The sequence below is a fragment of the Bos javanicus genome, chromosome 29, assembly GCF_032452875.1.
Source record: "Bos javanicus breed banteng chromosome 29, ARS-OSU_banteng_1.0, whole genome shotgun sequence".
NCBI lineage: Eukaryota > Metazoa > Chordata > Mammalia > Artiodactyla > Bovidae > Bos > Bos javanicus.
In genome coordinates this window covers 18,768,647-18,781,437 of record NC_083896.1, presented here as the reverse complement: position 1 = coordinate 18,781,437, position 12,791 = coordinate 18,768,647, and the positions used below count along the sequence as shown (strand labels likewise).

General features: G+C 39.5%; 1 protein-coding gene across 3 annotated transcripts in view; it reads right to left on the bottom strand.

The window, feature by feature from the left end:
• PAK1 (p21 (RAC1) activated kinase 1) overlaps window positions 1-12,791 on the bottom strand; it is a 160,203-nt gene that overhangs the window by 119,845 nt on the left and 27,567 nt on the right. Inside the window, exon 1 of one of the 3 annotated variants that reach the window (XM_061406172.1) lies at window positions 4,920-4,941. The exons of the other annotated variants lie outside the window; for them this stretch is intronic. The gene's annotated coding sequence lies outside the window, so the exon portion shown is untranslated. Of the gene's footprint in view, window positions 1-4,919; window positions 4,942-12,791 lie in introns of those variants that run through there. 3 annotated transcript variants of the gene reach the window in all.

Sequence of the window (12,791 nt, the reverse complement as noted above, 5' to 3'; positions counted from 1 at the left end):
GAGAGAAGGACATTTTTCTCACCTAATTTAAGTAGCTTTGTGTCTTTTTCCTATAAGCTTAAGAGAAAATGAGCAGACCACAAAAAGTACAATGAAGAGTAAGAAAGCTCTAAAGTTATGAACACAGAAACTTAGTTGCGATACTAAAAAAAGAAGAGATATAAGTAGATACCTAATTGCCTTCTTCCCCCTAGAACCTAAACCTACTTTGTTTCAATCCTTATACCCTCACCACCACATCATGGCTGAACTATGAAGTCACTGTTCTGGAGATGTAACATGATTCCTATCTGGGCTGGCAAGGAGAATGGGGTGTCCCTGGTTCTCAGTAGACACTTATCCTGTGGTTGGAGGCCACACCAGGACACCACTGGCGGGCAACCAAAGATGGAAAGGAGAAATGAGCAGCTGTTTAATATTTTTGTTTATAGAAGGGAAAACCAAGGGATTTGCCTAAGGCCACAAAGTAAGTCCATATAATCTCAACCTACAGGTACATGCAAAGCAGTACAATGTTTTACAAAGAATTCTGGTTCTAAATATAGGAAAAATAAGATCTAGTCCCCAAACTGCTACCAAATCGCTGCCTGACCTTGAATAAGTCATCCTCTCTGACTCTATTCCCTTCCCACGTGCCTACTGATTCAGAAAGTTCACAAAGTAACTACTAGACACAAGGCACTGTGCTGAGATAGTGTGGTGAATAGGCTGTTTACAAGTAAGTCTGTATTTAGGAGTTTACAGGATAGAACGCTACAGAACTCAGATATTAAAAAAGAAATAAGCAAGTCAATTTTAACATAATTACAACTTGTGATACACAGCCAGTGTCAATCAGGAAGTGCCTAGGACAGCAGACAAAAACCTCACCAACAAACTTTAGATTACAAATCAGGAGGAGTGACTCTCAGCTCTCCATCATAAACAGGGGCTCAGTATTCCTTGGCTGCATGTTTTCACTTAACTGCCTGATGATTTGTGTGGCTAGAAGCATCACAGTCAACCACAAAAAATATATATATATACAAAATAAATGCCAGCTCCATTCACCAGTTTCTTCCCCTTTCTCTGAACCTCAGTGTCTACAACTATAACATGGAGATAATTCTATCTACTTCACAATACTATTCTGAAGATAATATAGAAAAAAGTACTCTGGAACCAATCTACTCCCGTGTGTCCCCAGTGCTCAGTGCAGCTTTCCCATTTGTAAAACTGCAGTAACACCTGTACTCAGCTCACAGAGTGATTGTGAGGATTAAATGAGATGACATAGATAAGGTGCTTAGTGGAGTCCCTGACACAGCATTTCATAAAAAATATTAGCAGTTATTAATTCACTTAACCTTATTCCCTCAGTTTATTCATTTGTAACAAGGACAATAACAGTACCCAACTCATAGGATTATTATGGAGATTAAGTGGGTTAATATATTTAAAGCCTTAGAACACTGTCTGGCACATAGTACTTGCCATGAGATTTTTTTATTATTATCATCATCATCAAATTCATCTTAAAGGCCCATATAGTCAAAGCTATGGTTTTTCCAGTAGTCACATATGGATGTAAGAGCTGGACCATAAAGAAGGCTGAGCACTGAAGAACTGATACTTTCGAATTGTGGTGCTAGAGAAGACTGGAGAGTCCCTCAGATTTCAACCGGAAATCAACCATGAATATTCATTGGAAGGACAGATGCTGAAGCTAATGCTCCAATACTCTGGCCACCTGATGCAAAGAACTGACTCACTGGAAAAGATCCTGATGCTGGGAAAGACTGAGGGCAAAAGAAGACAGTGACAGAAAATGAGATGATTAGACAGCATCACTGACTCAACGGGCGTGAATTTCAGCAAACTCCAAGAAGTAGTGAAGGACAAGGGAGTCTGGCAAGGTGCAGTCCATGGGGTCACAAAGAGTTGGATACAACTTAGGGACAGAAGAACAACAACATCATCATCATTAAATTTAATTTTTAGCTGTCCCCACAATTTGTATGTATACAGACCACTGGTTTTCAATCAGGGGTGATCTTATTCCCTAAGGGATATCTGGCAATGTCTAGAGACATTCCTAATTGTCACAACTGGAGTGAGGGTAGATACTATGGGGTAGAGGACAGGATGCAGCTAAACATCCTATAATATATAGGCCTGAGCCCACAACATAAAACTGTATGATCTAAAATATCATTAGTCTCAACACTGAGAAATTCCAATACAGACCACACAAATCAAACAGAAGTTCTCTCTCTCCTCCAGGCTCGTAGAGTATTTTATCTGAATCTTTCTTCTAGATGCTATTAAATAGATAGAAAAGTTTTAGACCTGAAACAGACTTTAGAGAGCTCCTCACAGAGCTAAAACAGGCAAGTAGTTCACAAAAGAACAGAAACTCAGTAGGAAAGCCAGCACTGGAGCACTTACTGTTGGTCCTTCCACAGCTAATTCAGATACCTAACAAGCACTTCCTTTTTCTCTTCCCCACTCTCTCTAACCCTCTCCCTTCTTCAGCTCTCCTTCCCTCATCCTCAGGTTTGAAAACAAAATCTGTTTCTTTTCTAGCACCATCAGAAGTCAGAGAAGGGCAGACCTTTCTCCCCACCTTTCTATTGCCTACCTTCACAAGGACCTGCCTCTAGAACTTCAGGCTAGGCTTTGGACAAGAAACCAAGATTTCTTCCCATTTACCTGCCCTGGGTCCCTTCTTGCAGAGGCCAAGCTGAAACTCCTTTGGTTATTACTGTCTCCCGAGGTTAGGCAGATGTTCTGCCTAAAAGTATAACTTGGGTCAGACAACTTGGGTTAATTTCCTTTTCCCTGTCTGCGGGAATGAACTGGTCTCAGGGAGGGGCCAAAGGCAAGTTGTTACAGCTTACGTTGGACTTTCTCCCCAGGAAGTGGTTTTGAAGAGAAAAAAGATTGTGGGTATCTTGGTGAGGGAAACATGGGAAAAGGATATGTAAGAGAAAAATACTGAGGCCTTTAACAGAGTAAAACATGTAAGACATACCTTTAACAGAGTCTACATGCAGGACTTTTCAAACATTTCCCATGTCTAATTCTTATCAGTACTTCAAGGACAAGTGCCTGCCTCCTCAAAAAAGTCTCCCGTGACCACTTTCATTCATGAAAACATTAAGCAAGTGTTCATTATGTGTCAGCCACCATAGCAACTTTATCTTATTTAATCCTCACAACCTGAGGTAATTATTTATCTCCATTTTAGAGATGAAGAAAATGAGGCCAGCAGAGGTTAACTTGCCTACTGCCTTGGCCAGTAAGTAGCAGAGCTGCAATTTACCCCTAGATCTTTCAGACACAAAAAAACTAAGCTCTCAACTATTTTACTAAGTTGTTTCTCAAGACAATTTCCCCTTTCTTTGATCCTATATCTCATTTACTGTCTGTATTATATATTAAGCAATTAATGTCAGACTGCCTTTTCTTAGTTTCGTGCACATCAGATGTGTTCCACACCCTGTGCTAGGCCTTATGAATAAAAGATATAAATAGCAGTCTCTTCCATAAAGCAGAGTTTATCAAACTGTTTTGACTACAACCTACAATAATACAATTCAGATGGAGACCAGTACACACACACACATGCACACATGCATATACACCTATAAATATAAAACTGAGACAAAAGTTTCAAAAGATAATCCATGTTCTTTGTATATATAATATATCCTGACATTTTCTCTGGTATATTATACTTGACATTTTGTTTTTTCACTTTTTAAAAATGCTGGTCCAGAGTACTATGTTAAATTCGTAACTCATGGGTTATGACGTACAGCTTAAAAAAAAAAAAAAAAAAAAAACCCTTCAGATCCCCCAGGTTAAAGGGAGAAATAAGACATGAGTAACGATAAAAAATAATTACAATAACAGTAGCCAACATTTCAGGAACTCTTATTATGTGTCTAGCATGCTGATAAGCACTTTACATGAATTACTAGAGCCAAGATCCAACCCAGGTCTGTTGGTTTGAATCCAACATTCATATTCTTTTCACCACACCACACTGCCCACGCAGCATGAAAAGTTCTATTGTAAAAAACATTTCCATGAAGCACGGAGGTCAGGGGAGGGAGGGAAGAGTTTGGAAGCTTCACAAAATGAAGATTCTGAATTGTGACCTGACGTAGACATTTTCAAGAATGTAGCAAATGAGCTCCTGTAGGTGCTCTATAAATATTTGTAGATGGAATTCTTCTACCTTGTCTTATGATGTAGAAAAACAGCATGGTATTTTTAGATGAAAATCTATGTAATATTTAACTGATTCTATATCTCTCCTAGTAGAAATCTCAAGGGACACAGCCACATGGCACTAAAAAAAAAAAAAGTTTTAGCATTTGGTACAACTTCTCTGTAACAGTTGTCTATGAAAAGACATCCAGGACTAGGTGCTCCTGATAAGGAGACCAAGGTCCTAATCTCAGTTTTGTCATAAGAATTTCTGTATATTACTTTAAGCAGATGTGTTTACCTCTCTGGAATTCGGTTATTAATCTATAAAATGATAATCAAAACAGAACATATGATCATCAAGTTTCTTTCTAGTATTAATAAATTCGGGGACTTCCCAGGTGGCACTAGTGGTGAAGAACCTGCCTGCCAGTGCAGGAGACATAACAGACATGTTCAATCCCAGATGGGAAAGATCTTCTGGAGGAGAGCATAGCAACCCACTCCACTATTCTTGCCTGGAGAGTCCCATGGACAGAGGAGCCTGGTGGTCGACAGTCCACAGGGTCGCAAAGAGTCAGACATGACTGAAGCAATTTAGCGCGTGCACACACACACACACACACGTAAATTTGAAGAATACTACATTCTAATTATTCTAGTCCTAATAAACTCAGCAAATCCATGAAAAAGAAAAAATAGTTTTAATAAAAACCACTCACCTACAAAGGCACGAGGATGAATCGGAGGCTCCAATAACATGCTAATGGGTCTCTTTCTTGTTGATCCCCTTAGCTGGATGTGGAAGGGAAGATGCACACACAATGGCCTGACATACCATTTCATCTGCCTGAGCCTAAACTTCCTCATGTGAAAGGCCAGTGATTAGAGGCCCACAGAGCAGCAGATTTTAGCCAAAGTGTCAAACCATGAAAAGATCTGCCTCCAGCAATAGAGAGCTCTCCATCATGGAAGTATGCAAGCAGATACTGGAGAGATGCTTGACAGGAACTTTGCAGAACAAAGTTAAATGTGGAGTAAAGGCTGTGTTAGACGTCCTAAAAGGGAACGTCCAGTTTTAAAATTCTACATTTCTCTCCTCACACAACAACAGAAAGATTAGCAGATTCTGGAGGGGAAAAATTACCCAAGGAATTTTCTTTTCCATTCCCCTTCCCTCCTTCTCCAGGCCCACTGTTTCATTGTAGAAATGTAGCAAGGAGGGTACTCCAGCACCCCAAGACAACTGCTTACCCAACGGTATCAGACCAAGCCCTTTCTTTACCCAGAGAAGTCTTTTAAGATCACTCAATCCACTCAGGTCCAAACTTTTTCTGAAGGCTTTCAACCTTTCTTTCAATCAAATCTTACAGAAACACCAATACTTAAACAGATAAAAAGTAGTACTGTACTGCCTGAAAAGGAGATGGGGAAGTTCTACTTCCTCAGCCTCTTTTCCACTTCCCATTCTCACCCCCATATTCTGTGAAACTGCACTTCAAAACCCTGAGACTCTAGTGTAACACCTCCATGCTTAAGAAAACTAGGGTTCAGAGAGAACATGTCTTTAACAAGATCACACAGTCAGTGTCAACGCTGGAACTCAAAAATCAGAGGGGCTGACTTATAGGGCAGCTGATTTCCCATATCATCACACTACTCCCTTGGGATAATCACATGCAAATCAATATGAAAGCATTTTTAAAAGCACTAAGTGAACAGACCTGTACAGTTCCCTCTGCAAAATTTCTCTAAGGGTAAAATAATCATAATGCTCAGACTTCCAAGGAAAATTTCACCACACAGCACCCAACGACAAAGAAATCTTCTCATGTTCTCAACTCCTCAGTAAAGTATCTATCTGTAAAAATAGGCATAATTATGTCACCAACTTTGAGAGTAGATAATTAAGACTCTGGAGGCTTCTGAAGGATTCTCTGCTCCCTGCATCTTGAGAAACCATCCCTTAAAGACATATGGGAATTCTCCTGGCATCCACCATGCATGAAACATGGAACAGAATCTGCATCTGTATATTATGGTTAACCAGGCTTCAAAGATTCTCTACAACTGTGATAACCAGCCTCCAAGACAAATACCCTGCCTTCTGGTATTTGCACCCTGTATATCGTTTCCCATTAGGTAGAAGAGTCAGTATGTATGATCAAAAAAATATAGCAGAAGTTAAGGTGTGTCATTTCTGAAATCAGACTATAAAAGACATTGTACCTTCTGTTCTGGTGGCTCTCTCCTCCCTCCAATCACTCACTGTGGGGAGGCCAACTCAAGGGCTGTAAGCTGCCCTATGGAGAGGCCATGTGGCAAGGAATTGAAGACGTCAGCCTGTTAACAGCCAGCAAGAAACTGAGGCTGGCCAACAACCAGATGAGTGAGTGTGGAAAGGGATCCTCTAGGTTCAGTTGCGCCTCCAGATAATTGCAGTCCTGGGCAACAGCTTGACTGTAACCTCATTAGAGACACTGAGCCAGAACCACTCAGCCTAGTCACTCTAAGATTCCTCACCCTTAGAGACTATGTGAGATAATAAATGTTTATTTTTTAAAGCTGTTAATTTTCAGAGGTAATTTATTTAGAGAGCAATAGATAACTAATGCAACCACAAAACTAAGGTTTCCTGGGTTTACATCAGAAAGCCCCTGTTATGAAACCAAAAGTCCAGCTGAAACAAATCCAAGGCCTCAAGGGTTAGAGCTTCCCCTTAAACAATAACTGTCTCCATGGCTTATTCATAGGGTGACCAAATCACTAAATCTCTCTCAGCTGAGATTTCTGTGAATATATAAGGACATTTTCCTTGTGGAGTACTATGAGGATTAAATGAGAATAATTTGTAAAAGTATCTTTAAAATAGTTGGAACTATACAAATTAAAGTTGTCACAAAGACTAGAAGATAACCCAACAAAGCCCACTTCCAACAGTAACCAAAAGGAGATGATGCTGCTCAGTGTAGTCAAATGGAAAGGCCTCTGCCACTTACCCAACTGCATTAAAAGTATCCTCTTCTATCACTGCTTCTCATAATAACAACAAGAAAAAATTACCAGTCAAGCATAGTGCTAAGTGTTATCACATCATTTTCTCATTTAATGCTGTATTTAACCTATAGAGAAACTGAAACCTAAAAGAGGTTTAAATGATTTGGTTAGTAAGATTGGCAGAATTGGACTTCATATCCACACAACTCCAAAGACCATGTTCTTTCCACTAAATCAATATGCTGTTCACTACAAGGAGACTGAAAATATCCAATACAGAAGGCGTACAGCCCCCACTTAACAAAAGAGCTAAATAAATTAAAGAGACAGGAAGAAAAAAATCACCTTCCAAGTTAATGAGAAAATTCAAAGGTTCAGGAAATGTAGAATCTAGTCCTGTCTAGGGCACCAAGCAATTTTAACACCTTGGGCAAGTTATCAGCCACTGAAAATTTTCTAAACCCTCACATTTACAGAGTACTTTGGATTCTACAAACCATTCTGAGTACCCACAAATGTTTGACTCTCATAGCAACCCTGGAAGGCAGTTTTAATAATCTCCATTCTAGGGCTTCTTTGGTGGCTCATTGGTAAAGAATCCACCTGCCAATGCTAGAGACAAGGGTTCGATCCCTGATCTGGGATGATCCCACATGCCTCAGAGCAACTAAGCCCTTGCACAGCAACTATTAAGGCTGTACTCTAGAGCTCTGGTGGCTCAGAGGTTAAAGCGTCTACCTGTAATGCCGGAGAGCCGGGTTCGATCCCCGGGTCGGGAAGATCCCCTGGAGAAGGAAATGGCAACCCACTCCAGTACTCTTGTCTGGAGAATCCATGGACGGAGGAGCCTGGTAGGCTACAGTCCACGGGGTCACAAAGAGTCGGACACGACTAAGCGACTTCACTTCACTTCACTTCACTTCACTTCTAGAGCCCAAGCGCCGCAACTACTGACACCCAGAAACCCTAAGCCTGTGCTCCACAACAAGAGAAGCCACCACAATGAGAAGCCTGCACACAGCAACTAGAGAGGAGTCCCTGCTACCCACAACTAGAGAAAAGCCCACGCAGCAATGAAGACCCAGCAAGATAAACGATTTTTTTAAAATCTCTATTCTATAAATGAGAAAACTGAGACTCAAAAAGAATTCCAGTAATTTGCCTGTGGCTGTTAGACAGCTTGTACATGCCAGAGACCAATATCTAGATTTCTTATTCTCAGAAGTACCTGAGACGCAAAGGTTTTGGGGAATGCACAAAGGTCACAGCAAAGACAAGAATCCAATTTACTTCTTATTCCCCCAATCCAGTGAGCTACAACCAGATATGCAAACCTGGAATGCTTTTTAAAAACACTAATTCCTGAACCCCATAACTACTTCTGCACCCCCTACACCTGCAAAAAATATATATATTGGGAGAGGAAGAGGAATCTGAGCATCAACATGTTTTTAAGCCTTCTAGAAGTACCCACACTTGAGAACTACTGCCCTAACCCCGAGAGCCACAAGTTAAGAAATGTCATGATCCACCCTCAGTTTCTAATGTGAAATTCTTTGAGTGAAGTTATCTACTTTTTTGTAAATTCATTACATTTACAAAGCAAAATATTTTCTATTATTATAAATGACATCTAAGTTAAAATAATTTAATTTCTGTTACCTAGAATAAATTTTTATGGGCCATTCAATCAGCATCCTAACGGTCAAGACTGGTTATGTGTTATGCAGCAATAAAACTGCTTATAGAAAAAGAAAAGCTGCCCACAATAGTATGCTGTGAATAAAACAACTAAAAATAATTGAAGTAATCTTTTGTCTCCCAATGTCCCTGCTTGGGGATCTGAGAACTACTTGGTTCCACTAAGATGAATTTCCTGGAGCATTCTCTAATTAGGGTTGTTTGGATACTGCAAAGACTTGTCTCATAACATTTCTATTTCTCTCTGCTAATTCAAATCTTACCTGACCAAGTTCTTTCCTTAACCATAAACCCCATTGTTATGGGTTTAAATGGTATCTGCCAAAAAAAAAAAAAAAAAAGATTTGTTAAAGTCCTAACCTCTGGTACATCAGAATGTGACTTTGTTTGGAAATAGGGTCTTTACAGAGGCAATCAAACTAAAATGAGATCATGAAGGTCAGCTCTAACCCAATACAACTTGTGTCCTTATAAGAAGGGGAAGTTTTGACACAACAGACAGATACACATAGAGAAAAGACTGTGACGAGACACGGGGAGAAGATGTTCAGCTACAAGCCAAGGAATGCCTGAGACTTCCGGAAGCTAGGGAGAGGCCTGGAACAGACCCTGCTCTTGCACATTCAAGGGGAGCGTAGCCCTGCCATCAACTCTGATTTCAGATTTCTGGTTTCCAAAACTGTAAGGTTATAATTTTCTGTTGTTCTAAGCCAACGAGTTTGCGGTACTTCATTATAGTAGCCCTAGGAAACTAATCATCTACCTTTCACTAAATTCTCAAAGTTTGTACCCAGTTTATTAGCTGGGACTATTTAATTTTTTTAGCATATGCATCCTATATTCCTAATGAAATCAAAGCCTCTCAAGGAGAGGAACACCATTTCATATATCTTTTGTATTACCTACCACTTTCAGGGAAAGACTGACCTTGGAAAAGGTATTCAGGAAACATTTTCTCACTTGATTACTTTCTGGAAAATGCTCAACAACCACTGCTGGTTGTTTCAGAATTTGATAACTAGAAAATCACTTTTCCTACTTCTATAATTTTGTCACATTGGAATTAGCTATTTTAAAATCAAAAAAAATTTATGAGCTTTTTATGTATCTATTACACAAATAATACCACATACTCTCTAGTACTCATAAATAAAAATTTCACAAAATCACAGAGACATGTACTATTTGGGACTGGGAGAGAGCTTATAGACAGACCATCTAGTGCAATCGTGAAGTAATATCTTCTTCAAAGTACACAATATCATTTCTCTCTTTTACAGTAAATGCCACATTCTCTCTTGTCCATTGTATTTGTTACTGATTCACAGGGCTCCTTCTCACCACCCACCCACCACCAGGCTGTAAGTACACCAAAGGTTGAGGAAAAAAGCAGCAAAGTCAAAACAGAATCAATTTTTAGTCCAAAAGCAAAAATATACTGGTGAGATACATGAAGAGAATGAATCACTGAGGTACCCTAATAGATTAGGTCCTAAAGACCCCACAACTGCCTATGATGACAGGAAGTAGAGATTCCAAACAGCTCTCAGAAATTCACTTTGGTAGCTCTCAAAGGGGCAAACACAGCCTTCTGCTTAACTGACATTAATGAATTAGTAGACCCAAACCTCAAACAGACTAAGAACAACAGTCTGGCCAAGTATCCTGTTGTCCCATGTCACCACTAGTATAAAGAAAAGTCTAAGCCAGCACCAGAAAAACACTAACTCAGACTTTTCTGTTCCCAATAGGCTCCAGTGAATTCCCAAAGGAGGAGTCTTCCAGGTTGTGCTGAAATCCAAAGAAAGGGAAAAGAAATACTAAAAGACATCAATACATTTTCAAATTGATAAAACTCTTGTTCGTTCTCACTCAAGTGTCTCCTCCTCTATGGGGTCCTTATTGTCTCTTCTTCTCCCTTCTTCCTTCTTGCTTAAATAATACTTTGTAGATCCCTCTATTATACATTCATCACTGAATGTTACAGCAAGTCTAGTGCCTCTCTCTCCTCTAAAAGCAGACACACAATAATCCATGGCTGCAAAAAGCTCACTGTAAAGCAACTGTCCTCCAATTAAAACTAAAAAATAAAATGAAGTTTTTTAAAAAGCTTTAACCTGCTCCTTCTCATGCTAAGACCTCATTACTCTGGCTTGTCCTAATACCAGAAAGAAAAGGGAAAAAGATGAAATATTTTCAACTAGCTGCCTGTTTACTGTGTGCCGTCTAAGAGCCATGGATCTGTACACTGTGATCCTTCTTTTTCAAGTATCAAGCTCTGGTCAGTATGGTAGGCAGGTACAGACAGACCCAATCCTGTTTTTCCAAGACCTAGGCCTTAATCAGGCTAAAGAGGGACTGGAAGTTAGCATTAAAGGATCAGTGCTCTTTAAGAATCAGGAGAATCTCAGACTCCTTAAAACAGTAAGGGAAGAAAGAACTCAGAGGACATGCAGTCAATCTCCTCATTCTACAGTAAGAGAATCTAAGGCCCAAAAAGGGGTAAGGATTTGGTCACGGTCTCATGGTCTGCTACAAGAAAAACCGTATTTTGATTCCTAGCTCAGTATAACTTCTGATAGATCTTTTCTCTTTTAAAAAAAATTGTAATAATCTCCAAAATGAGACATAGTGAGGTAATTTTTCCAAGGCCATAGACCTAGTAGATGCCAAAGCCAAGATTTGAACCTAGGACAGAAGATTTATCCTCTCATTTATTTTCATGGTGAAGTTTTTGCAACTCCATTATATAAATGCAACTTTATTTTCTGTTTCTTTAACTTCTTTTGAAGTTTGCTTCCAGTTAAATTTGGCAGATTAAAAATACATTTACCTGTGTTCTTCCCCAAAATCACACTAAAATGACAGTAAAGGTATTTTTTAAAAAGGGTGGGGGGAATAAACCTAAACAAATAAAAAGAATGGGTGAGGGGAGTGTTAGAAGATGAGATATTTCAACAAAATTTTAGACTATCCATAATGGGGTATTTGTAATCAAAAAAGAAGGGAAAAAAAGCTGTAACCCAGAACCTTGCATGGTCCCTAGGCCACAGAAATACGTGGTACTTGGACAGCAGGATCACATTCCCCGAAAAGAATCACTGGGTTAGAACACACACAGGAATAGGCCTAGGAAGTAGAAATTACTTGCTCAAACTCACAGTGAGCTAACAAGAGCTTGAAACCCAGTCTTAATTTTTTTGTTACCTTTCTGTAACTCATTTGCTATTAGTCAGACTTTAATAGCCCATGTCACAAAACAAGGAGACAGAGGTGTTTCCCAAGGTCTACCTTTTGTCTTCCTTTTCCAACTACAAAAAGTACTTTGTGTTTAGGGTCTCCCTGGTGGGAGCTTAGGCTTTTCAAACAGTTGGGGTAAGAACCCCATATTCCAATTCATGCTCCAACTGTCTGATTCTACAGTGCAGAAGATGTAGGTTACCAGCACCTGACAAAAATATGACAAAGCTTGAAAACGAAAGATTTCAAAAGCACTAACACTGTTTCAGGTCAAAGCTGAGCTCATCCCCCTTGCCTATGAAAGTGTGACAGAGGCAGCTTTTCATCCCTTTTTAGAACAGAACATGCCCAAAGGTAGGTGTTGTTACATCTGCCAACCAGCTAAAACAGATTTATTTTTAAATGCCTAGTTATAGGATTGCCTACAGAACCAATTAAGGCATTAATGAGTCTAAGGCCATTTCTTAATACACAGCAATAACGTTGAGTGCCACAGCTATTTGAACCCTACTCCCATTTGAACTCTCATCCATCAGTGCATTAAACGTCTACATATTCAATTTGTGTTTTTCTGATGTGCACAGAAAGAATGCTAAATTAGGAGTCAGAATAGTTCTAAATACAGCTCAAGCTTTGGAGTCAGCACACAGGTTTCA